General features: G+C 40.1%; 1 protein-coding gene across 6 annotated transcripts in view; it reads left to right on the top strand.

Annotated features, from left to right (window-relative positions):
• LOC106872195 (gonadotropin-releasing hormone receptor) overlaps nt 1-27,097 on the top strand; it is a 798,172-nt gene that overhangs the window by 611,501 nt on the left and 159,574 nt on the right. Inside the window, exon 2 of one of the 6 annotated variants that reach the window (XM_089357874.1) lies at nt 24,769-24,822. The exons of the other annotated variants lie outside the window; for them this stretch is intronic. The gene's annotated coding sequence lies outside the window, so the exon portion shown is untranslated. The remainder of the gene's footprint in view (nt 1-24,768; nt 24,823-27,097) is intronic. 6 annotated transcript variants of the gene reach the window in all.

Raw genomic sequence — 27,097 nt, 5'->3', positions numbered from 1 at the left:
CATTTCGGTGATGGCGCGATCGGGACAAGGCACAACGGTCAGGCGGTATTCGATGACGGACGCGATGTACGCGTTCGCCACCTCCGCCCGACCTTTTAGGGACAGCTTCCTCTCGGACCATTGCCGGCAGAGAGTGGCCACCCTACTCGTTATCTCGTCCCAGTTCTTCTCCGTTTGCAGGTCCGGACCGAACCAGACTCCGAGCAACTTGACCGGACCGTCCGTCCAGCGTCCCACTACTGAGGCGCTGCCGGACGGTATGGGCTTGCTTCTCCAGGTGCCGAGCAGCAAACCCACCGACTTATCCCGGTTGATTTTCGCTCCCGTCACCGCTTCGTAGTCTTTCAGCGTCTCGCCGACAAGCTCGATGTGCTCGTGGCTAGACGCTATGACGGTGACGTCGTCCGCGTATGCCGACACGCTCGTCCCGCACCCCAGTTCTCGCGGGATGCCCCTCAGCGTCGCCAGCTTCCGCAGTAGTGGCTCGAGAGTCAATACGTACAGGAGCGGCGACAGGGGGCATCCCTGACGAACCGAACGTGCAATGTCGAAGGGTCCCGATAGACGTCCATTGACGCGAACAACCGAACGGATGCCTGTGTACAAGGCAGCCATCCAGCCGCGGAAAACGGGACCGAAGCCGGCCGCTTCGAGGACGGCCTCCAAGTATCGATGGTCTACCCTATCGAAAGCTTTGGATTGATCCAAATTGATCAGGGCCCCACCCATGCCAGGTTCCTTAACTACCCTCTCTATGATGTAGCGCATCAGATGGAGGTTGTCATGGATGCTCCGGCCCGGCACGGCGCACGTCTGCTCCGTGCCGACCAGTTTCTCGATGACAAGCGCCAACCGCTTGGCTAACACCTAGGCAAAATTTTCATGTCTGCATTGAGCAGAGTGATGGGCCTAAAGTTATCTATGGCGTCCCCCTTGTTTGGATCTTTCTTCAGCAGTGTTACCGCTCCTCGGCTCACAAAACCGGGAATGCTCCCGTTCTGCTGCCAGTTGCAGTACACGACCGCCAAGACTTCTCCAAACAAGTCTGGCATACAGTTGTAAAGCTCGTAGGGCAGACCATCCAAACCCGGAGATTTGTCCGTCGAGCAACCCGCCATCGCGTCCCTCACCTCCTCCGCCGTGATGACCCCTTCGCAGCACTCCGCCTCTCTTGCTGAGAGTCGTGGCAAGCTGTGCAGGTAGGCACTAAAGTCCACCCTGCCTTCTCGCTCGCCACTCCTCCCGAACAGTCGGGCAAAATGCCGCTGAAACGCCTCGCACATCTTGCTCGGCTCGAGCAATTCGCGCCCCTGTTCGTCTACCAGAGACCGGATGGTGGCTCTGTTACCCCGCTGCGCCTCCGCCACCCGGGCCTCTCGTGCGGCTCCAACACCTTCATTCCTCAGAGCACGCATCCTTGCCCTGACAGCACACCCTTCGTGTTTAGCATTGAAGTGTTGGTCGAGGGCCAACCTCGCCGCTAAAACGTCGGATGCGATGCCACTTCGCAATGCCTCTTCTAACTTTATCACTAGCTCCCCCTCTTCTCTGTTCCTCTCTACAGCTAGTGCCCTGCTATACCTTATTGCTTCCGCCCTCACTGCTCTCTTGAGGGCAAACCACCATTTGTTGTTGACGATGGCTCCCGTCAAAGCCCTCTTTACTAACGTGCTAATCCGGTCTCTGAAAACCTGTCTCGACGGGAAAGACGCGTTTAGTTTCCAGTAACCGGGACCCTGCCTATGTGCCTTATCTAAGTCTAGCGTACACGTCACAAGTTTGTGATCCGTGTAGCTGACTATGTGGAACTGTGGACATCCTAAACTATCTCTATCTCTTGTCCTACACACTATCCTATCTAGATACGATCTCGACGACCCAATGCGGTTGCTCCAAGTCCACGTTGGCACATTTGGGTGGTCGAGTCGGTACCTGTCAGACAACTGGAAGCGTCTGAGCAGGTCTATGAGGCCTTTGCATCCCCTTCTACTTTTGTCACTCCCCACGTAGTCTAGATGCGTGTCCAAGGTAGCATTCCAACCCCCCACTAAAAGTAAGGGACGAGACGTTCCCAGGAATACTTCTAGACGTCGAAAGAAGTCTGACCGACCTGTTAAAGGAGGCACATAAACTGCCAGCAACCGAAAAGCGCCTCCATCGCTGCCGTCCACATCTAGGACAACCAGTCTACCCTCCGGGTCCGTAAATATCGTCTTTACTTGGAGATCCAGACTCTTGCGAAAAAGAACCGCCGTGCCACTACCGCCCATCCTCGGCAGACAGGGAGAAAAATAAATGTTAAACTGTCCGCCAAACATGGACTTTAGGGCCCGCGGTTCATGGAGTCTGGTCTCACTAATGGCTATGATATCCAAATTGTGTGACTTGATGTCATTTAAGAGGTACCCTTGTTTCCAAGGGGACCCTAAGCCACGCACATTCACACAACCAATCTTCACCATGATTCTATTTATACGTGTGCTTTAAAGCACAAAACAAAAGAACAGAGTGTTACTTGCCGTTAGAAAGTTTTGTTTCCTCCTTGGATTTTTCACCAAGGAGGCTATTGTACAATTTCTTGCACAAATATTTCTGGAATCCCCCTACCGAGTTGGGGTAGAGGGATTTTATTGTGTTGTGTAATGCTGGTGTTACATGAATAATTTTAATGTGTTTTGGCGGTGTTGTACGTGGGTGGTTGTTGGTTTTGATATCGTTATTTGTGATGTTTGTTTTAGAGTTGATGTAATTCATCAACTCTGTGTTTGTACTGTCTATTGCTGTTAGCATTGTTTTTTTTTATATTACTATTGGTGTTAGTAGTATTTTCGGGAGATGTGAATCTCCCTGCTTTGTTTGTGTTTGCATTTTGTTTTGTTTTCTTCTTACTGCGCTTCCTCTTTCCTTTCGTAGCTATTTTCCACTCCTCCCCACTCTCTTCATCGGATGATGGGAGATCTGAGGAGTCAGAAAGAGGTAACGGCAAATTTTGTGCGTCTGTGTGTGTTTCTGTGAATGTTTGTGTTGCTGTTTTTATTGATGTTGGCTGCTTGTTATTTATGTGTGGTGTATGTGATATGGGGGAGGGGAGGGAGAGGCAGTCTTGGAATTTTCTTTTTTTTCTTCTGTTTTTGCAGTTTCTGTTGTCTTTTCTGTTGTGGTTATTGCTGATATTTCTGTTGTTGTTTTTTGCGTTGCTGGTGGTGTTGGTAGTAAGGTTTTTCTGTTGGGGGTATTTGGTAGTTGCTTCTGTTGTTGTTGTTGTTGTTGTTGTTGTTGTTGTTGTTTTTGTTTAGCGGCCAGAGGGCAGTCCTTTTTCAGATGTGCTTCGCTGTTGCATAGGTAACAGCGAGGTCGCCTGCCCTCTACCACCACATACAGCTTGTGGTCCTCTGCCAATCTAATGTTTGGAGGAATTTTCTGTGAAGCCTCCTCCGTGATGTGGAGAAGGATTTCCAGATTTTTCCCTCCCCAGTTCTTTTCCTCTCCGACCGTAATCTCCAAAATATTTGCCTCCTCCATTTCCAGGCACACGGCCGATATCAGCCATTGGGTGTCCACCTCCGATGGCACATTTTTTATCATAACTTTGGTCACTCTCTGTCCTAGATAACTCGGTATCATTACCAAGTCATCTGTGCGGAGAGAGAGTGTCGAAAATTGTTTAGCTAAATTTTCATCCAGAAACCTTACTTGCACCGTTCCAAATTTCCTTCCCCAGGTGACATGATTCTGATAAGGCCAAATTTTTCTAAGACAAACTTCAATTTTATCTGTGCTAACATTTTCTACACGTCTGGTTTTTGTGTTTACCAGTTTATAAATTATGCACTTTTTGTTTTTCATTTCTATAATATCTTTTGGTATGTTTATTCTGACATCATCTCCTTCTTTCGTAAGAAGGGATTTTGTGTCTTTTATTTGTTTTTGTGTGAATTTCACTATTGTTCTTTTTTCCTTTAGAGCATTTGCGAAATTTGTTTTTGTTGTGCTGGTTACAGTTTTGTTTTTGTTGTTGGTGTTGGTGGTGGTGGTGGTGGTGGTGGTGGTGAGAGGGCTGTTAGTAGCTGTACTCACAGTCTTTGTGACGTTTACAGCAACTGCGTTCCTGTCACTGCATGAGCACGCGCTATTCTGTTCTTTTTTCTCTTCTGGCATCTGAAGCCTCGGGAAATGCTTGTCAAAAGAACAAGACAAGCGTTCCAAAATTATGTTTCTCGACATTTTTCAAATGTCAAGAAGGAAATTTTTGTATTTTGCTAGGGCCGAAACTGCCCCTGGGGGTCAATTCCTGCCCTTGAAAATACACACAAATGAAGCCTAGGTGCTTCGCAACAAAATTATTTTAAAATTCCAACAAAATGTGGACAGTAAAAGGTCAAATAAACGTTTACCTTCGCAGCCGATGTGACAGCACGTCCGTGAGAAGAGATAGATAGATAGATAGGTTTCTTTATTAGCCACACAGGGCTCAACACAGAGGGGACAAAATACAAATGTAGAGTTTTTCTTTTCGAGGGGGTCGAAAACAAAGCAGAAAAAAAACAAAAGTGGGGACAACGATGAAAAAAAAAAAAAAAAAAAAAACATCGCAAAACGTTTGGGGTATTTACAAAAAATACGAAATAATACAAAAATTCCCAATAAATGGGGAGGTTATCCGTGGAAAGAAAAACCTACGAAAAGACCACGGTAACCTCGGTCTTTAGCGTCACAGTTTGTTAAATAAAATTTCTCTGTTTACAAAATTTTAAAACGTTTTATAGAATCATGGTCAAGGTGGCTTCGTCATTTATACGTGCCATTCTTGCTACATGTATCCATCTTTTTTCGAAACATTTGCTAGACAACACTTGCCTCTCTACTCTCACCTTCCTTTTCAAGTGATACTTGAAAAAGTTGATGAGAGATTGACCAGAGAGGAAAGTATTTGTCTATAATCATTTCAGACGCGTCCACCAGATGCATTCTTTGGCCATAGCCACAAGTACGATAAATACAGCTCTTCCTTCCCGTTTAAAGGAAGGAGGCGTGACGATATTGACGATAGACTCGGTTGATAAACCGACTCGTCCCACACGCGACAGCAGTCGTTCGACATAAGCCCACAGCTCCGAAATGGTTGGACACCGCACGAGTGCGTGCAGAACGGTTTCATCGCTCTGACCGCATCTCGGGCAGGTCGGCCCCACATTTCGCGAGCCGTGTCTATAGAGCTTATCCCGAACGGGTAGCGCCTCTCGGTAACACTGCCAGGCCAGGGATCTCTGGAAGTTGTCCATAGGTCCCGGCCCGAAAGTCGTCCTGAACAGGCGGGTCAGGTATTCCTCGTCGACGCCCAGGTTCGCCCCGAGATCGTCGTCGTACCTGCCCTCCACTAATCCCCTATAGAATGACTTCGTTGTGATGCAGCCGCTCAAGGTCGACCCGGGACGGCAAAGTTGTTGCAGAGCAACGCGACACTCACGGTGCCATTCGCCATTCCTCGGCCTCTTTTTGATCCACGACTGCAGCTCGGTCATGGAGACGAGCTGCGGGAAAGCGCGTCGCACAAACGGCGACCACACCTGCTCACCGTCGTCTACGTAGAGCCGGAGATGTCGCAGTCTCAGCGCATGTCTGCGCATCATCAACCACGGCATGCCCAGCCCTCCTTTCAGCGGGTGTTGGCAACAAACGGATCGCCTCACCATCGGAACGCTTCCTTTCCACAAAAAGCGGAAGAGGATGCGCTCCATTTCGGTGATGGCGCGATCGGGACAAGGCACGACGGTCAGGCGGTATTCGATGACGGACGCGATGTACGCGTTCGCCACCTCCGCCCGACCTTTTAGGGACAGCTTCCTCTCGGACCATTGCCGGCAGAGAGTGGCCACCCTACTCGTTATCTCGTCCCAGTTCTTCTCCGTTTGCAGGTCCGGACCGAACCAGACTCCGAGCAACTTGACCGGACCGTCCGTCCAGCGTCCCACTACTGAGGCGCTGCCGGACGGTATGGGCTTGCTTCTCCAGGTGCCGAGCAGCAAACCCACCGACTTATCCCGGTTGATTTTCGCTCCCGTCACCGCTTCGTAGTCTTTCAGCGTCTCGCCGACAAGCTCGATGTGCTCGTGGCTAGACGCTATGACGGTGACGTCGTCCGCGTATGCCGACACGCTCGTCCCGCACCCCAGTTCTCGCGGGATGCCCCTCAGCGTCGCCAGCTTCCGCAGTAGTGGCTCGAGAGTCAATACGTACAGGAGCGGCGACAGGGGGCATCCCTGACGAACCGAACGTGCAATGTCGAAGGGTCCCGATAGACGTCCATTGACGCGAACAACCGAACGGATGCCTGTGTACAAGGCAGCCATCCAGCCGCGGAAAACAGGACCGAAGCCGGCCGCTTCGAGGACGGCCTCCAAGTATCGATGGTCTACCCTATCGAAAGCTTTGGATTGATCCAAATTGATCAGGGCCCCACCCATGCCAGGTTCCTTAACTACCCTCTCTATGATGTAGCGCATCAGATGGAGGTTGTCATGGATGCTCCGGCCCGGCACGGCGCACGTCTGCTCCGTGCCGACCAGTTTCTCGATGACAAGCGCCAACCGCTTGGCTAACACCTTGGCCAAAATTTTCATGTCTGCATTGAGCAGAGTGATGGGCCTAAAGTTATCTATGGCGTCCCCCTTGTTTGGATCTTTCTTCAGCAGCGTTACCGCTCCTCGGCTCACAAAACCGGGAATGCTCCCGTTCTGCTGCCAGTTGCAGTACACGACCGCCAAGACTTCTCCAAACAAGTCTGGCATACAGTTGTAAAGCTCGTAGGGCAGACCATCCAAACCCGGAGATTTGTCCGTCGAGCAACCCGCCATCGCGTCCCTCACCTCCTCCGCCGTGATGACCCCTTCGCAGCACTCCGCCTCTCTTGCCGAGAGTCGTGGCAAGCTGTGCAGGTAGGCACTAAAGTCCACCCTGCCTTCTCGCTCGCCACTCCTCCCGAACAGTCGGGCAAAATGCCGCTGAAACGCCTCGCACATCTTGCTCGGCTCGAGCAATTCGCGCCCCTGTTCGTCTACCAGAGACCGGATGGTGGCTCTGTTACCCCGCTGCGCCTCCGCCACCCGGGCCTCTCGTGCGGCTCCAACACCTTCATTCCTCAGAGCACGCATCCTTGCCCTGACAGCACACCCTTCGTGTTTAGCATTGAAGTGTTGGTCGAGGGCCAACCTCGCCGCTAAAACGTCGGATGCGATGCCACTTCGCAATGCCTCTTCTAACTTTATCACTAGCTCCCCCTCTTCTCTGTTCCTCTCTACAGCTAGTGCCCTGCTATACCTTATTGCTTCCGCCCTCACTGCTCTCTTGAGGGCAAACCACCATTTGTTGTTGACGATGGCTCCCGTCAAAGCCCTCTTTACTAACGTGCTAATCCGGTCTCTGAAAACCTGTCTCGACGGGAAAGACGCGTTTAGTTTCCAGTAACCGGGACCCTGCCTATGTGCCTTATCTAAGTCTAGCGTACACGTCACAAGTTTGTGATCCGTGTAGCTGACTATGTGGAACTGTGGACATCCTAAACTATCTCTATCTCTTGTCCTACACACTATCCTATCTAGATACGATCTCGACGACCCAATGCGGTTGCTCCAAGTCCACGTTGGCACATTTGGGTGGTCGAGTCGGTACCTGTCAGACAACTGGAAGCGTCTGAGCAGGTCTATGAGGCCTTTGCATCCCCTTCTACTTTTGTCACTCCCCACGTAGTCTAGATGCGTGTCCAAGGTAGCATTCCAATCCCCCACTAAAAGTAAGGGACGAGACGTTCCCAGGAATACTTCTAGACGTCGAAAGAAGTCTGACCGACCTGTTAAAGGAGGCACATAAACTGCCAGCAACCGAAAAGCGCCTCCATCGCTGCCGTCCACATCTAGGACAACCAGTCTACCCTCCGGGTCCGTAAATATCGTCTTTACTTGGAGATCCAGACTCTTGCGAAAAAGAACCGCCGTGCCACTACCGCCCATCCTCGTCAGACAGGGAGAAAAATAAATGTTAAACTGTCCGCCAAACATGGACTTTAGGGCCCGCGGTTCATGGAGTCTGGTCTCACTAATGGCTATGATATCCAAATTGTGTGACTTGATGTCATTTAAGAGGTACCCTTGTTTCCAAGGGGACCCTAAGCCACGCACATTCACACAACCAATCTTCACCATGATTCTATTTATACGTGTGCTTTAAAGCACAAAACAAAAGAACAGAGTGTTACTTGCCGTTAGAAAGTTTTGTTTCCTCCTTGGATTTTTCACCAAGGAGGCTATTGTACAATTTCTTGCACAAATATTTCTGGAATCCCCCTACCGAGTTGGGGTAGAGGGATTTTATTGTGTTGTGTAATGCTGGTGTTACATGAATAATTTTAATGTGTTTTGGCGGTGTTGTACGTGGGTGGTTGTTGGTTTTGATATCGTTATTTGTGATGTTTGTTTTAGAGTTGATGTAATTCATCAACTCTGTGTTTGTACTGTCTATTGCTGTTAGCATTGTTTTTTTTATATTACTATTGGTGTTAGTAGTATTTTCGGGAGATGTGAATCTCCCTGCTTTGTTTGTGTTTGCATTTTGTTTTGTTTTCTTCTTACTGCGCTTCCTCTTTCCTTTCGTAGCTATTTTCCACTCCTCCCCACTCTCTTCATCGGATGATGGGAGATCTGAGGAGTCAGAAAGAGGTAACGGCAAATTTTGTGCGTCTGTGTGTGTTTCTGTGAATGTTTGTGTTGCTGTTTTTATTGATGTTGGCTCCTTGTTATTTATGTGTGGTGTATGTGATATGGGGGAGGGAGAGGCAGTCTTGGAATTTTCTTTTTTTTCTTCTGTTTTTGCAGTTTCTGTTGTCTTTTCTGTTGTGGTTATTGCTGATATTTCTGTTGTTGTTTTTTGCGTTGCTGGTGGTGTTGGTAGTAAGGTTTTTCTGTTGGGGGTATTTGGTAGTTGCTTCTGTTGTTGTTGTTGTTGTTGTTGTTGTTGTTGTTGTTTTTGTTTAGCGGCCAGAGGGCAGTCCTTTTTCAGATGTGCTTCGCTGTTGCATAGGTAACAGCGAGGTCGCCTGCCCTCTACCACCACATACAGCTTGTGGTCCTCTGCCAATCTAATGTTTGGAGGAATTTTCTGTGAAGCCTCCTCCGTGATGTGGAGAAGGATTTCCAGATTTTTCCCTCCCCAGTTCTTTTCCTCTCCGACCGTAATCTCCAAAATATTTGCCTCCTCCATTTCCAGGCACACGGCCGATATCAGCCATTGGGTGTCCACCTCCGATGGCACATTTTTTATCATAACTTTGGTCACTCTCTGTCCTAGATAACTCGGTATCATTACCAAGTCATCTGTGCGGAGAGAGAGTGTCGAAAATTGTTTAGCTAAATTTTCATCCAGAAACCTTACTTGCACCGTTCCGAATTTCCTTCCCCAGGTGACATGATTCTGATAAGGCCAAATTTTTCTAAGACAAACTTCAATTTTATCTGTGCTAACATTTTCTACACGTCTGGTTTTTGTGTTTACCAGTTTATAAATGATGCACTTTTTGTTTTTCATTTCTATAATATCTTTTGGGATGTTAATTCTGACATCATCTCCTTCTTTCGTAAGAAGGGATTTTGTGTCTTTTATTTGTTTTTGTGTGAATGTCACTGTTGTTCTTTTTTCCTTTAGAGCATTTGCGAAATTTGTTTTTGTTGTGCTGGCGGACATGTTCTTCTGGATATTTTTGTTTATGTTGGTGTATGTACTGCCTGGTTCAAAGGTGGTGGTAGTGGCAGCAGAGTTTGTTGAACAGGTGATGGTGTCATTGCTGACGGCCGATAACTTTACTTCCTTGTTGTTGCTGTTGTTGTTGTTGTTGTCGTTGTTGCTGTTGTTGTTGTTGTTGTTGTTGTTGTCGTTGGTGGTGGTGATGATGGCGTCAGCAGCAGTGGTGCTTACGTCAGAGACATTTGTGACGGTTTTCACGCATGGTTTTGTAACCTTGGTTACAGTTTTGTTTTTGTTGTTGGTGTTGGTGGTGGTGGTGGTGGTGGTGGTGGTGAGAGGGCTGTTAGTAGCTGTACTCACAGTCTTTGTGACGTTTATAGCAACTGCGTTCGTGTCACTGCATGAGCACGCGCTATTCTGTTCTTTTTTCTCTTCTGGCATCTGAAGCCTCGGGAAATGCTTGTCAAAAGAACAAGACAAGCGTTCCAAAATTATGTTTCTCGACATTTTTCAAATGTCAAGAAGGAAATTTTTGTATTTTGCTAGGGCCGAAACTGCCCCTGGGGGTCAATTCCTGCCCTTGAAAATACACACAAATGAAGCCTAGGTGCTTCGCAACAAAATTATTTAAAAATTCCAACAAAATGTGGACAGTAAAAGGTCAAATAAACGTTTACCTTCGCAGCCGATGTGACAGCACGTCCGTGAGAAGAGATAGATAGATAGATAGATAGATAGATAGATAGATAGATAGATAGATAGATAGATGCGAAGACGCTGATATTTTCGTATTGAACGTGCTCATTGTCTCTATGAGTTAAAGTGTTATAAGCTTAAAATGTTACTTTGTTTCCAACAGACTATCAGGAAAGGATTTAAAAATCGCCTTTCTTTTCATTTCATACACATAACCATACGCAACACACACACGAACTCCCACATTCACACACACACACACACACACACACACACACACACACACACTCACACACACACACATGCAAATGTATACACTTGTACGCACAAACCAAGGCAAATATATTCATACAAACATTGCATTTATGGTAAGAGGAAATTTAATCCTAATATTTTTCTTCTTGTTATACTGGATCAGACAAAGAGTTCACTAAAATATTAGAAGAAATTGGTCTAATCTTTTGTTTTATGCTTTAATTAATTTCATCATTAATTAGTGTACATGAGATACATAGGAGAAATAAAAACATTTCACTGAAAATGTATGAAATATATCATTCAATGGTTTTATTCATTATTTAGTAATACGAACCAGAACGAAACATCTGCGTTATTAAAAATTATTAATAGATTCAATAGTATGTATGAAATGTTTCGTCTCAAATTTTATTACGCAGATATGATTAAATTCCTCGACAGTTTAAAACGAATACATTGCATTCTCTAGATATCTGAAAAACAAGCGTACGCTTTGTGAGTATTTTAAAGAGTCAACTGGAGATATTTTATACAAATGAATTTTTACTATCTATTCAACGTTTAAGATGTTTTTTGACATCGTTCATTCATATAGCTGAGATTGTATTTTCGAAACCGTACGTATTGCAATGAAGACAGAAAACAGAGCACATAATATTGTAACGATCAAATAATTATACATTGATTAGGAATGACACTGGGTATATATGTGTATATGTGTGTGTGTAGAAACATACACTTGCTTTAACAGATGCATGGTGTACCACGCGTCAGATGTCGAAGTGATGGCAGTGCAATTTGAGATTAAGTGTCTTGCTCAAGGACAGGACGCATCACCTGGTCTAGGAACCGAATCACGATTTTCGCGATCGTGAATGCAACACCCTAACCACTAGGCCATATGCCCTCATAATACTTATATATATCAGGCTGAGTAAAAAGTAAGCAACTTTCTGAAACATGGAATTCATCACAATACATTTCAACAATGCGGAAATTTTATTCATCAAAGTAAGTAGCATTACAATCAGCTCATCTTTGCCAACGAGTTACAAATTTGTTTATTCCGGTAACATACAAATTTAAATGAACTATCAGCATCGGTTTGAGTTTTGAACTCCTTCTCTTGCAGGAAACCATCAAGGCTATCACTAACACTACCGACTACCACTTGAAAACGTGGTAGTCGGTAGGAGAAAGGTCTGGGGAATAAGCTGGGTGGGGAAGAAGTTCGTAGCTAAGTTTTGTTAATTTCTGGAGCGTCATTAGTGAAACGTGTGGTCGAGCATTGCCATGAAGAGTGGTTAGCTCTCTTCTGTTGACCAGTATTTCGTCCATTTTTGCAATTTCATGGCAATATGTTTCTGCAGTAATGGTCTTTCCGGGTCTTAAGAGGTTATAGTGGATGAGTCCTGCAGTACACCACCAAACAGTCACCATAATCTTCTTTTTGAAGAGCTCAGGTTTAGGGAATGTTTTCGGTGTTTCATTTTGCTCTCACTACTGCGAAGAAGGTTTTTCATTGTAGTATAGAATCCACTTTTATCGCATGTTACAATACAGTCGAGAAATGGATCGGTCTGGTTACGGAGGAGAAGCGACGAGCAAACTTCATACCTGCGCATTTTTTGATTTTCATTCAAATTGTGTGGTACCCATTTGTCGGGCGTTTTTGATTTTCCGATTGTATGCAAATGCTTGCAGATAGTTTTCTTGCTAACTTGGAGTTCTTTTGCCAGTTCTCCAGTGGTTTTGCGTGGAGCTTTCTCAATGAATGTCTTTATTTGGCTGTTATCGATGACAGAAGGGCGTCAAATACGCTCGCCAACTTCATCTTCCTCGGCGAAATCGTTTAAACAATCTTCGACCTGACCACTATCTGCTCATTTTCTCGCCAAAAGTTTCGTTGATATCGCGAGCAGTTTCAGCTGCTTTACGTCCTTTTCTTGAAGTTGAATAGCAAAATTGCTCAAATATCGCGCTTTGACAATTCCATTTCAGATGATTTTGACAAAGGCGAAAAAAAATATCAATGTTAATTAATTGATGCATTTGGGAAAGTCTATGTCTCTGTTATCGGACAATTGCAAAAAAAGGTTTTAAAAAGATTCAAAACTCTGCAAAAATCCGATACAAATTCTTCATGGTTCGAAACGTTGCTTACTTTTAACTCAAACTGATATACATTGCCCTCAAACTAATACACCTGCTTGTTGTTTATACACCTGTCTTCTGTCTTTTTTTTTTTCTGTAAATTTCAACTATATATATATATATATATATAAATTTTATTTTGTAAACGATGTCAGACTACTTTTGCTTTCGATTGTTAAGTAAGAAGGAAAAAAAAAATAATTAAACGTGATCTTGTTTAAAATATAATATTAATCGCAATAAAAATAATGTTCATGATAAACAACGTGTTTTTGTTTAAATAGTCAAACACTGTTTTAATCACAAAAGACTTAAAAACTCAGAATATTAATAATCGTGTTTTAAAATTTTCCATTATATTTATTATTGTTGGTTTTTTTATCTGAAGCGAAGATAGCAATAAAAATGTTCATTTTCCAAATTTTCTTCTTTCTCAGTAGATTTAGTCAAAATATGTCTCAGTAGCTCAAGAGAAAGCTAACTTAGATAATGTTGTTTTCTATTTCGAATAGAGACTTTCTAATGAATCTACCCTCAGGTTGATCAATTACGAAAATTACTTGCATTAACTATATATATATATATATATATATATATATATATATATATATATATATACACACACATATCAAACAACAATGCATTTACGTTATTCAGCAGGATCTTCATAAAATACTTTGGAATTCTTTACCTTATTGTAATGTCTTCCAGTTAGATAATTAACTCAGTTCAGGTAATGATAATAATAATAATAATAATAATAATAATAATAATAATAATAATAATAATAATAATAATAATAATGTTTCCTTCATTGGCCACGAAGGCCTACACAAAACAAACAGGGACAAAATAACACAAGGAGCAAATGGGGCTAAGCCCAAAACGTCGTGTATAAAATTGAAACAAGAAAAATTAACAACAAAAATCAACAATAAAATTCTCCCAAATTAGAGAGTTCTACCCAGGGACAACCTAGGAATCCCACTCATCTTGGTCATCCCGTCTGCCAGGGGCACCTCAGTAGGTGCCTCTATCCTCAGCTTCTCCTCCAGCTTACAAGCGTGTGTTCAGAGTAGGCCCATTCAAGTAGACCATCCTGTCCACATTCACCCACATTTCGTCAAAAATGCAAGGGGCGGGGCAGTACTTTCCTCTCCATCCTCATTTTACTTTTCAAGTGGAATTTTAAAAAAGTCAATGAGGGCTTGGCTGAAGAGGGAAGTATTTGTCTTCACTTATTTCAATCTCGCCCACCACACTATCTCCCACGCCATAGCCACCAAACAGCGGAAAACTCCCTTCTTTTCCCAGCCAAAAACACAAAAAATAACAAAAGCTGTAGAGGTAAAACCAGGTACAGTGGAGTTTTGAAGATAAGAAACATGGATTGGTTGTAGAGACTTATCTGGCTTAACTGAATTATGTGATCAGGGATTCTCAGGCCATATAAGTTTTATACTGCTATTTATTCTAAACTGACACGATGAAACATTGGCCCTCTTGAATCCAGATTCTTACTCCAGAGTGATTCTAGCTGTTCACATAATTTACTATAACTATAATACTAATACACGCATAGAATTGAAATTTCTCTTATTTCTTAGGATTTTTTATTATCCACCTTTAAAGAAAAGCCTGAATCTATGAACAGACGCATCAGATAGACATGTATACATATTCATAGATATCCTAGACTGCATCCAGAGAGAGACCAACGGTGTGACTGCTTTGAGAACTATGAACCCATTTCAAGCTCTAACCCACAGACGCCTAGGCAGAATATGACAAAAGTTGTTGTTGTTGGCACTCCGTCACTTACGACGTCGAAGGTTCCAGTTGATCCGATCAACGGAACAGCCGGCTCGTGAAATTAACGTGAAAGTGGCTGAGCACTCCACAGACACGTGTACCCTTAACGTAATTCTCGGGGATATTCAGCGTGACACAGTGTGACAAGGCTGACCCTTTGAATTACAGGTACAACAGAAACAGGAAGTAAGAGTGAGAGAAAGTTGTGGTGAAAGAGTACAGCAGGGAGCCTCGTGGACCTTTATGTGTTTTCGCTCAATAAAGACTCACAACGCCCGGTCTGGGAAGCGAAACCGCGATCTTATGACCGCGAGTCCGCTGCCCTAACAACTGGGCCATTGTACCCCCACATGACAAAAGTAAATGAATCTTATTTCTAATAGAAATAACTTAATAAAATAAAGCCAGATATCTTAAACATTCTAAAAGTCAAGAGACAAAATACTTTCATGCTTGTAAACTTCATATCATCTACATTTCACACGTGTTTTTGCCAATGTTTTTGTCTCTCTTTATTTGAATCTCTCAGTGTTAATTAGATTTGCCATATTCTTTCCTACTAAACAAGTCAAAATAATTTTGGCACAGCAGAATCATTGTTTTGCAAATAAATCTGAAATCAAATTCGTCATATCACACGCATACACCTGCTCAAATAAAAACCCTACGAAGTCATTCTTCTATGCAATTACGCACACTCAACGTTTCTCGTTATATGTCACTCTTTCATGTTTTTCATAAGGAGTCACATTTGTTGAATTGAAGAAAATGGTAAAGAGCGAATCTGTATTTTAAATGGGGTATTGCAATATAAATGAAATGCAGATAGCTCCTTACTCACGAAAATGAAATAGCACGTTTTTTTTATCGATAAAGAGTAATGATATAAAAAAACAAGTATATATATATATATATATATATATATATATATATATATATATATATATATACACATATATATATTCCATTTATTCAATAAAACAAGCAATACTTCATTTCATTTTACTATGTATATTATATATTCTATATCCTACATTAATATTATAAGAATACAAATTAAACATAAAAGACAGGCAGAGTTGGAATTCTTTTGAATAACACACACACACACACACACACACACACACATACATTATGTTAAACTGTTGTATGTCTCAAATTGGGCAAATGCGTTTTTTTTTTTCAATATTTATTGCTGTTTGCAATAGTCTGTTCTTTTGGTCAAACTATCGTATCTTCAGCTGCTTTAGATGCCAAGATATGAAAAATTTCCAGTGAACTACAACAGTTTTGCTATGGAATGGTGAAACTATTTTTTCGTTTTCGAAAAAAGCAACATTTTGGACTTAGGAGACTTTTGCATAATAGCAACGATATACATACATATAGGTTTTGGAACGGCGACATCAAAATAATATGTATTTGAATATATATGGACATATATGAATATATAATATATGTAAATACATAAACATACGTCAAATATTTACGCACATATATACAGGCTCACATATACATTCATATAAAAATGCACATCTCTCTCTCTCTCTCTCTCTCTCTCTCTCTCTCTCTCTCTCTCTCTCTTCGTCTCTCTTAGAGAGATATATTTATACACAGAGACATACACATACACGGCTGCATACTAGCATGCATGCGCATGCAATCTTTTCGTTGATTGGTTATTTACTTCTAAGTGAGAGAATTACCTTGCTAGAATCTATATTACTATTATCCTTTCGTTAGTGATGGGAGGGGGAATATTAGCACGCATTTATTGCATAAAATTTTCTTTTCGTTAATTTTCCTTTCATCCTGCAAGAGCTTAACATTTACATATAGCTATTTAAAACTCTTTGGGTTACTTCAGTACAACACACGTAGTGTTTATTAAACATAATATTACATTAAAGTATTTTTAATTTGACAGAAGATAAATTATGGCAGTACATAACACAAGCATTTCTTTAAGATAAATTCGTCGTTCACGATTCAATTAAGTTTAAGGAACTGCTAGCAGTCGTAGAAGTAGTTTGAGTAGTAGCAGCTGAAGAAAAGTTATTTTGAAATTTACTTATGTATCAAAATGTTTTCAAAGGATCTATTTTTTCCTTTTCTCATCTCTTTGCAAAATATAATTAATGGCATCTCTTTTCGTGAAATTCGGAGCGGTGTTATATGACAAGGCTCAGTCGGTTGCGCTATGAAGACGTTTAATTTCAACCATTTCGACTGATGTATTTTTACTCGACATTCTCTTTATGCCCAAGTTCCGACATGTATTTATGGATGTCTTCAGTTTGGCTCACAAATTTCTTAATATTTATTTTTAACTAAACAGTTCGAAACTTCCTATACTGATGTAATTTTTCACGCGGAACATGGTTTACTTTCAACATTTTTGACAAATTTTCGTATTTTAGAAGTTATTTCGTGTTAAAGTTGTCGTATTTGGGTAATTTTAACCAATCAGCGACGTGTATTCAGCTTAAGAAACCTACTGCTGTCTGTCATAGTACTCGAAGAGCAACAGCTGCCGCGTCATCTCCACTAAATGTATTTTGATGACCTGGAATTTGTTGCTCTTCGATTACTATCGCAAACAGCAATAGTTTTCTTCAGCTGAATACACGTCTCTGATTGGTTCAAATTACCCAAATACGACACTTTAACAAGAAATAACTTCTAAAATACGAAATTTTGTCAAAAATGCTGAAAGTAAATCGTGTTCAGCGTGAGAAATTACACCAGTATACGAAGTTTGAAACTGTTTAGATAAAAAAAAATGATTAAAAAATATGTGAGCCAAACTGAAGAGATCCGCATTTATCCCATATCAAGTTTACAACCACCGTCGCACATTCCTAGAGGTTCATAATATTTCGGTAGGAATTTTAGAATCAATACAGTCTCTCCTATGAACGGATGTTCACCCCTATGACAAGGAACCAAAAATCCATATTACTAATAATTTTACTATTAATAGCAAAATAACATTTCTACTTATTTACTATGTATTGGTTTCAAGTGTTGACACAAGGCCAGAAAGCTCGGTGGAGGTATGGAGGTACATCGATTATGCCGAACTCCAGTTCTCAACTGGTACTAATTTTATCGACCCCGAAAGGATGAAAAGTAAAGCTGACCTAGACAGAATTTGAATTCAGAGCGTAAAGGTGGATGAAATGCGTTTTGCCCGGCGCATTAAAAATTCTGACCGCTTAGTGCCTTACTCTATTACTATATATACTTTTTTGCTCTTTTATTTGTTTCGGCCTTTTGACTGCGGCCATGCTGGAGCACCGCCTTCAGTCGAGCAGATCGACCCCAGGACTTATTCTTTGTAAGCCTAGTACTTACACTATCCGTCTCTTTCTGCCGAACCGCTAGGTCACAGGGACGTAAACACACCATTATCGGTTGTCAAGCGATGTTGGGGGGGACAAACACAGACACGCAAACATACACACACACACACACACACACACGCATATATATATATATATATATATATATATATATATATATATATATATATATATATATATTACATATATACGATAGGCTTCTTTCAGTTTTCGCCTACCAGATTAATTCACAAGGCTTTGGTCGGCCCGAGGCTATAGTAGAGACACTTGCCCAGAGTGCCACGCTGTGGGAATGATCCCGGAACCATGTGGTTGGTAAGCAAGCTCCTTAGCATACAGCCACTCCTACGCCTATATATTACCAGTGTTTTTTCTTTATTGTTTCGTAAGTGAGGGGAACAAAAATACCACTATGCTAATCTCTTGTTTGTATGGCAAATGATTAATTTTTTTTCTTACAAGACATAAATACTCAGTATATAGGAAAATAGAATTAGAGGCATTAATTATGAATTACAATATGAATGCAAATCACTATAATATATAAGACCGTGCCATATCTCTATTTAATTTCGTGTACAATATTATTGTTGCAATGGTATCATATTATAAATACCATAGCCAGCCAACGAGTAAATGTCAAGCTTGAGTCTCTGATGTAAGAGGTTGAATCATAATATAGAAAATCATTAGCTGATAAATCATCCATTCAATATACAACTCTAGAAAAATGTGATTAACTGTAGAAGCTTTATTAGCAATGATCAATATACAGATACAGCAGTATATCGATGAATATACCTGATGTTAAACGTTGAGCAATTTGAAGACCACCAATAACAATGATATTATCACTGTCTTTGTGACTTACAGTTAAGAATATGAATAACAGGTCAATAATGCTATCATTATGTTGAGATGATGAAACCAAACTGTCCTTGCAATTCTTTTGGATTTGGAACTATCGGATCAATAAAAAAAATATGAAAGAAAATCTTTAATAACAAGAATTATAAGCGTACACAGCTGTGGCTTACCACAACATATATCTGTCAGAAAATTTATTCCATATTTACACTACACAAATATATAGATACATACGTATGTATTATTGAATGTACGTACGTATGTATGTATGTATGCATGACTCTGAAATACATTTGGTTGGGGACAGAGCGTTAATGAAACCATCGGGAATGAGGGACCAGAAGTTGTTGACAGTTTCTTTCTGAGTGAGAGATTCTCTGATGTAAAAACAGCGGTTTCATGGGATTTTTGGCATTCTCGCTTCGGTGAGTCTACAGCTATAATCCAATGGCGGAAAGATGTCTCCTAATGGTTGCTCTATTTGTCATTCCATCTACTGAAAATCCTATGGTGATGGAAGAGTGGTGACCCGTACAGAACCAAGTTATTGTAAATGCATAGTAGGTTTACAACCACCTATACTTCGAATCATGCAGATGTATGCAGCGGCACCGAATAGTCAACTGGGAAGTCATGGACAGAAAGAGAGAAATGCCTTTGACAAGAAAGAATCTCAAGGAAGCGGTAATCATATGTAAAGATGAAGCAATCACCATATGTGTTTGTGTGTATATACGTATGCACACACACACACACACACATACGTATATACATGCATACATGCATACATAATACATGTGCGTGTGGGAATGTGAGAATCAGTATATATGTCTATATATGTATTAGAGAGAAAGAAAGCGAGAGAGAGAGAGAGAGAGAGAGAGAGAGAGAGAGAGAGAGAGAGAGAAAGACATACAAAAATGGTAAGCAAATTATTCTTCGTTAAACCATTCTAATAAGATCGATTGTCTAAGTAACATCCAATGTCCATGTCCGTTTGTATGCACATATAATTTGGAAAGTGAAGGCGCATGGCTCAGTTGTTAGTGCATCGGGCCCACAGTCGTGAGCTTGTGTGTTCGATTTACCTTTTATTCTTTATAATTTGGAAAATATATACATCGATCATGATGAACTGTAAGGAAATTACAGAAATTTCTGTGTAAATTAAATGAGACAAAAGAATAGGTTTTATAAAACTCTCAATATTAAGCGTAACCTCTCTCAGAAGAATGTGTAAGAATAACATGGGTTTATATAAGTAGACAGGTGAACACAAAGAAAGACTTAGAGTGAATCGATTCGAATAATATGTGAAATAAGGTACCACTTAAGGACCACAATGAAGAAAGAACATAATTCCTCTGGAGGAGATACCAAAGAATGTAATAAAATGGCTGTTTGCAGGTGAAATGTTGCTTGCCTCAGGTCATTATTGTGTCACTCTTCCACTACTTCCCAACCATTCAGCGCAATTCATTATACAACTAGTGACAGAGGTGTTATAAACTACACAGACCAAATGCAACAATACAATAATGCCTCGTTATACGAGTTAATTTATTCGCGGAGATAACTCGTAAAGCGAAAACTCGTAAAACAGAGCGAGAATTTCCCATAGTAGCAATGAAATTTTATGCCGTCATTTTACTTCACCGCTGTGCAGACGCGTCAGAACCAGTGTTGCGACGTTGCCACATGTTGCGACGTTGTCACATACTCAAAATGTCTGTTTAACCTTTTTATGTATATTATAAAATAAAACTTGTAAACCTGGAGTCTCGTAAAGCGAGTCCTCGTAAAGTGAGGTATTACTGTATTTTGTTATTGGGGGAGCGAACATTTAGTTTCCCTTAAGTATATGAGTAAACTTGATACTTATAACGAAGTCTTTTGTGGAATATGGGCGCTAACTGAGCACATTTAAAATATAAGCCACTGCAACTTCCGATTCGTCCCCGTATTTGCGTATCTTGTGATGCATAGAATGTGTCTTTCTTTTACGTGCTTCTGATCAATATTCTATATATATACGTGTAGGTGTTTGTGTTGTGTATGTGATTTGCGTGTGCGTACCGTTAGTGCAGGTTTTACGTGCTTCTGATCAATATTCTATATGTATATGTGTGGGTGATTGTGTTGTGTATGTGAGCTGTGTGCGTACGGTTAAGTGACATGAATATTTATATTTTATGATATCGTTTAGGCAGAACGATATTAATAACCCGTTGTTAGAACTCAAATATATTCATGGTTAGATTAAAATGTCAGGAGAATACAGAGTGTAATATCAATTCAAGAAAAGAAAAGTATGCGTGTAATGAGTTCATTTTTGTTTTACTTCTTAATTATTAAAAAAAATTCTAACATAAATATACAAATACATACATATAAACATACACACACATACACACACATACACACATATATCACACACACATATATATATATATATATACATGTATACAGAATTAAGGGTATTGTATAGGGCATATATATGTATTTTCATTTATGTACGGTACGTATACACTACTGATAAAAATAGAGTATTTATTACTAAACCAGAAATATGAAGATTTCGGGTTAACCAAGGTTTTAAGAGATCTTTATCCATTTTCTTCGAATTCAAACTTATGCTAACGGAGTGTAAATTCAAAGTGGTTTATATTCCTTTGACGTCTATCTCTAGCTTAGACGCTGTTCCTCCAGTGCCCTTAATTATAATGATATCTTTACAATTATCTCTCTCTGTCTCTGTCTCTGTCTCTCTCTCTCTCTCTCTCTCTCTCTCTCTATATATATATATATATATATATATATATATATATATATATATATATATATATTTAAACGTACATACGACAGATTTCTTTTAGCTCCCATCTACCAAATCCACTCACAAGAATTTGGTCAGCCCCAGGCCATAGCAGAAGACACTCGCCCAAAGTGCCACGTAGTGGGACTGAACCCGAAATCATGTGCTGGGAGAATAAGCTTCTCACCACGCCTGCGCGTATGTTTGCATTCTAAATTTCTTTTAGTAACAGTGAATTCTTTTCTCATATGTAAGTTTATGTCGGTTCTCCCTGTTTATGCTGTGTGTGTGTGTATATATATATATATATATATATATATATATATATATATATATATATATATATATATATATATATATACACATATATATATATGCATATATATATTCTTCTATTCTTTTATTTATTTCAGTCATTTGACTGCGGCCATATACACATATATACGTGAGCGCGCGCGCGTATGTCTATACTAGGCCGTTTATCTAAGCAGTAAGCTAGCGTAGGACGTATTTGTACGTTACAAATTAGCATCGGTTGTTTTCAGGGGTGAGGTATTTTCTGGCCTAAAATGTAAATCCAAGCTTTACTGATCTAAACACGTCTATACAAAGATTGTGGATGATCCATGACACTTTTAACAGATAATTTCAGGCTTTACACTTATAGGAAAAGGTGTAGCTGTTTTACTCTGGATGTAGTTCGTTGGGAGAAATGGGCGTTGCACGTTTATTTGCTTGAAATGTGTGAAAATAGTGTTTTGCTTAACATTCAAAGATATCACCGTGTTAACTTTATTCCGCATTGCTCAGTAATTCAGAGGTCACCTTTCATGGCAAGATGTATTACTAAAGGGTGTAGACTCGCGCCTGAACTCATCTTGTTTGTTGAATCTAGATTAAACTCATCTCACAGTTATAAATCATAAGGAAGTAAGAATTTGTTATATATAATGTTTAAGAATAGCTCTGAGTGGGTTTATGGTGTTACCTGTCATGCGGGAGAGTGGGGTTCGACTCACCCGCAGGGGAGGCATCAATTTTAGGCGCAGGAGTGGCTATGTGGTAAAAAAGCTTGCTTACCAACCATATGGTTCCGGGTTCAGTGCCACTGCGTGATACCTTGGACATGTATCTTCTATTATAGCCTCGAGCTGACCAAAGCCTTGTGAGTGTATTTGGAAGGCGGAATTTGAAAGAAGTGCTTGTCGTATATATATATATATATATATATATATATATATATATATATATATATATATATATATATATATATAAATTGGTGTGTGTGTGTGTGTGTGCGTGCGTGCGTAAGTGCGTGTGTGTGTGCGTGCGTGCGTAAGTGCGTGTGTGCATGTTGTACGTGTATGCGTGTGTGTGTATGTGAGCGTGTGTATATGCGTGTGATTGTGTCGGTATTTGTCCCGCACCAACGTTGGTTTGTTTACGTAATAACAGGCGAAAGAAGAAGTACCAGGCTTTAAAAATTAAGTACTAGGGCCCATTCATCCGACTAAAAGTCCTTCAAAGCAGTGCCCCAGCATGGCCACAGCCTAATGACTGAAACCGATAAAAGATAACACACACGCACACACACACACACACACACACACACACACACACACACACACACACACACACACACACACACACACACACACACATATATATATATATGCATATACGATGGGATTCCACACCGTTTCCGTCTACCAAACTCACAAATCTTTGGTTGACTCGGGCCTATATTAGAAACACTTACCAAAGCACCGCACAGTCGTCGGGGCTGGTCCCGAAATTACGTGATTGAGAGAACAGAATCGAAGCTGTTAGCCATGCCTGTATTTATGTAAATATGTATGTGTGTATTTTTTGTGTGTATATGACGTATATATTACACCAGGTTTGAAAAAAAAAATAAAGGTTTATATGATGGGGTGATAAACAGCTATCAAATGTAATGGTGGGTGATAATGCTATAACTATATGAGTAAGTACAAAAACAAACGTATGTAAATCAACTTTATATGGTATTGAAATCACATTAAATTTTATATTGATTGGATAAAATTGTTATATAATATCTTCCCAATCTTTAAAACAGTTGACAGACTATAGCATGGTGAGAATTTGTTGAAATACAACTTTGATTAGTTGAGTAGAAATTTAATAAATCAAAACACGTTTTAGAAACCTGAATAACCAATGAATGTGATAATTTAATTTTTTCTTGTCTTTGTCTTTGTATTATAACATAAAGAAATTCATCAGTCTCAGCTGATGTTTATTTAACAGCTGTTGTAATCAGAGATTGAAAACTATTTAACAGATTAATATTTTCTATACACTGTCAATAAAATTGGAGAAAATTTCCTTAGAAAAAATAATATTTGCAGACTTAGACTAAGGAATTGTCGATTAATATTTGTTGTATAGCAAATCACATGGAGACCACGTATTAATCACCTTCTACGACGTTCATTCGCTTATTCGCTTATTTAACTGCAGTCTTACCGACGCATAGTCCAGCTATATTAAACCATTTAAATAAATAAAAGCTAGTGTTGTATTTATGTTTTCTTTTTAAACCTTGGATTGTCTGGTGTATAGAACATCTCAAAATATGTTGAGAAATATAGCTCAGACGAAGATTAGCTATATTTTTTATGGCCATTCATTGAGAACTTCCTAAGTATCGTTACAATTCAGAATCCTAGTATGACATGAATAGTATGAATTTTGTAAAGTCGTTAAGGATCGCACAAAATAAAATCATTTTTTAATGTAGATTCTGCGATATTTGGCCAGTGTCTCTGATAGAATGGATCAGATGCAAAATGCCACTTAAATAGGATGCAGATGTCACGCACAACTGAGTGTGCCATTTGGTTGGATAGAATGGAGTCCCACAATGATTTATCAAAGATATTTAACTTTAAATCATTATAAACAATATTATCTTACTTACTATGCTTCAAACTTCAAATTTCAAGGCGTTAACTTCTGAAATAAATTTCAGTCCAACTGCGTGGCACCCAGGGCAGATTTTTCTCTTTCTTTTTTTAACTATAGATCAAAGCATTGTGCGTGGATTTGGTAGACGGAAACTAAAAAAGCCCATCGAATGTATGTATGTCTATATACATAATTCAAAATAATGAATTTAATTCCTCTTAATTCTACCTTAGTTCATCTAATTGTATTTATTTATCGCTACTTTTCATTAAAAAAGCCTTTATTTTTTTAATATCAATGTGTATTTTCGCTTTTTTTCTTCTTACTTTCCCCATATCTTTTCCACGTGTAGTTTCTATTTTCTTTCTGAAACATATTTCTATTATATATATATACATGTATATATATATACATATATATATATATATATATATATATATATATATATATATATATATATATATATATATATATATATATATATATATATGTGTGTGTGTGTGTGTGTGTGTGTATATATATATGAATGTGTGTGTGAGAGAGAAAGAAAGAGAGTGTAAACGATAAAAGCACACATAATGTTTCTCCTTGTTTCTTTGGTTTCCATCACCCCACAAAAGCAAAATTATAATGACTAAATTTACACAAATTTATTCACAGACTTTTTACGTGTATCATTATATTCTGTCTTCTCTCTCCACGTTGCCGCTACTCCATTTCTTTGTTCCCCTCTTCTCTTTCCCCACTCTCTTTCTCTATCTCTAAAATATCTAAATTTATCTCAAATTAACAGAAATTTAATTACTTTTTCCCATAATCTCGGAATGTCTTTCTTGACATTTCATGAACATTAATATCTGTTGCCATCCATTTCCTCACCAGTAAATGGTAAGCAGATTCGATTCAAGCATTCTAATTTATATTTAATTTACTCGTTATGCTTGAAAATATTGACTTCAAGACAAATATTTCTTCCGTGTCTTTTGTTGCTTCCATGTCTTTTCTATTTCTACTTGATCAGATTCTCACAAATTATTTTTCTTTCATTAAAACACTTGTTTTATTGGCGAATTTTTATGGCTGACTTGTTATGTTATGTGAGCAGCAATCTTGCTGCTCACATAACATAAATACGACTGCGAGAAGCCTTTACAATTAGTAAATTATTCTAGTCTCTGAAATAATATTGGTTTCAAATTTTGGTATTTGGGCATCGAGTTCAGGGGTGAAGGATAGTCGATTACATCGACCCCTGTGTTCAACTTGTACTTATTTCATCCCCAACCCCGGAAGGGGATGGGGATGAAATGCAAATTCAATGCAAATTCAATGGCGATAAAATGCAAATTCAACCACGGCGGAATTTGAATTCAGAACGTAAAGACCGCTAAGTATTTTGCCCCACGTCCTAACATTTCTACCAGTTCACCGTTTTAGTGTCTGAATTAATGATCTAAAATTTTGGCGCAAGGTAAGCAATTTTTAAGGGAAAGATAAGTCGATTACATCGACCCTTGTGCTCAACTAGTATTTATTTTATCGACCCCGAAATGATGAAAAGCTAAGTTGACCTCAGCAGAATATGAACGCAGAGCGAGCTGGCAGAAACGTTACCCCGCCGGGCGAAATGCTTAGCAGTATTTCGTCTGCCGTTACATTCTGAGTTCAAATTCCGCCGAGGTCGACTTTGCCTTTCATCCTTTCGGGGTCGATAAATTAAGTACCAGTTACGCACTGGGGTCGATGTAATCCCTTTGTCTGTTCTTGTTTGTCCGCCTCTATGTTTAGCCCCTTGTAAGCAATAAAGAAATAAGAATATGAACTCAGAGTGTAGGGACGGGTGAAATGACAATTAGCATTTTACACCGCCTGCTAACGATTACTCCACCTCACCGCCTTAGTCTCTGAAACAATATTATCAAGTTGTAACTCCATAAATGCTCATTAAATCAATATTAACAATTTCATGCGAAATTTTATTACCTTATTTATATGTAAATCTCGATAAACATTTCACAGTTTACTATGTAAATTACCGAATAGATGCACTCCTGAACCACCGGTTGTAATGCAAACATATATTTTATATTATGTATTATCAAGTCATACACTTCGTTTCTTCTAGCTGCATGAAATTGGTATCACGTGACTATTTAGCGTCTCTTCAAATATCACTCATCAAAATGGCAGAGGAAAATATGGACTGAAGCTCCAGAAACTTTCGACTAAGATAGTAGTATATATTCTCTTTTTTTTCCTTTGTAATATGTTCCCCAACAAAGCGCAATGGGATGCGGAATAAAATAAAGTGCCTTGATAAATGACGTGTAACACTGGTTTCAAATTTTGGCACGAGGCCAGCAATTTGGGGCAGAGGTAGTCGATTACATCGAACTTAGTGATCAATTGGTATTCATTTTATCGACCCTGAAACGATCTGAGACAA

The sequence above is a fragment of the Octopus bimaculoides genome, chromosome 9 (assembly GCF_046866305.1).
Source record: "Octopus bimaculoides isolate indiv1 chromosome 9, ASM4686630v1, whole genome shotgun sequence".
Classification (NCBI taxonomy): Eukaryota; Metazoa; Mollusca; class Cephalopoda; order Octopoda; family Octopodidae; genus Octopus; species Octopus bimaculoides.
Note: the sequence above shows the minus strand (reverse complement) of the source record. Positions and strands in the feature narration are given on the sequence as shown.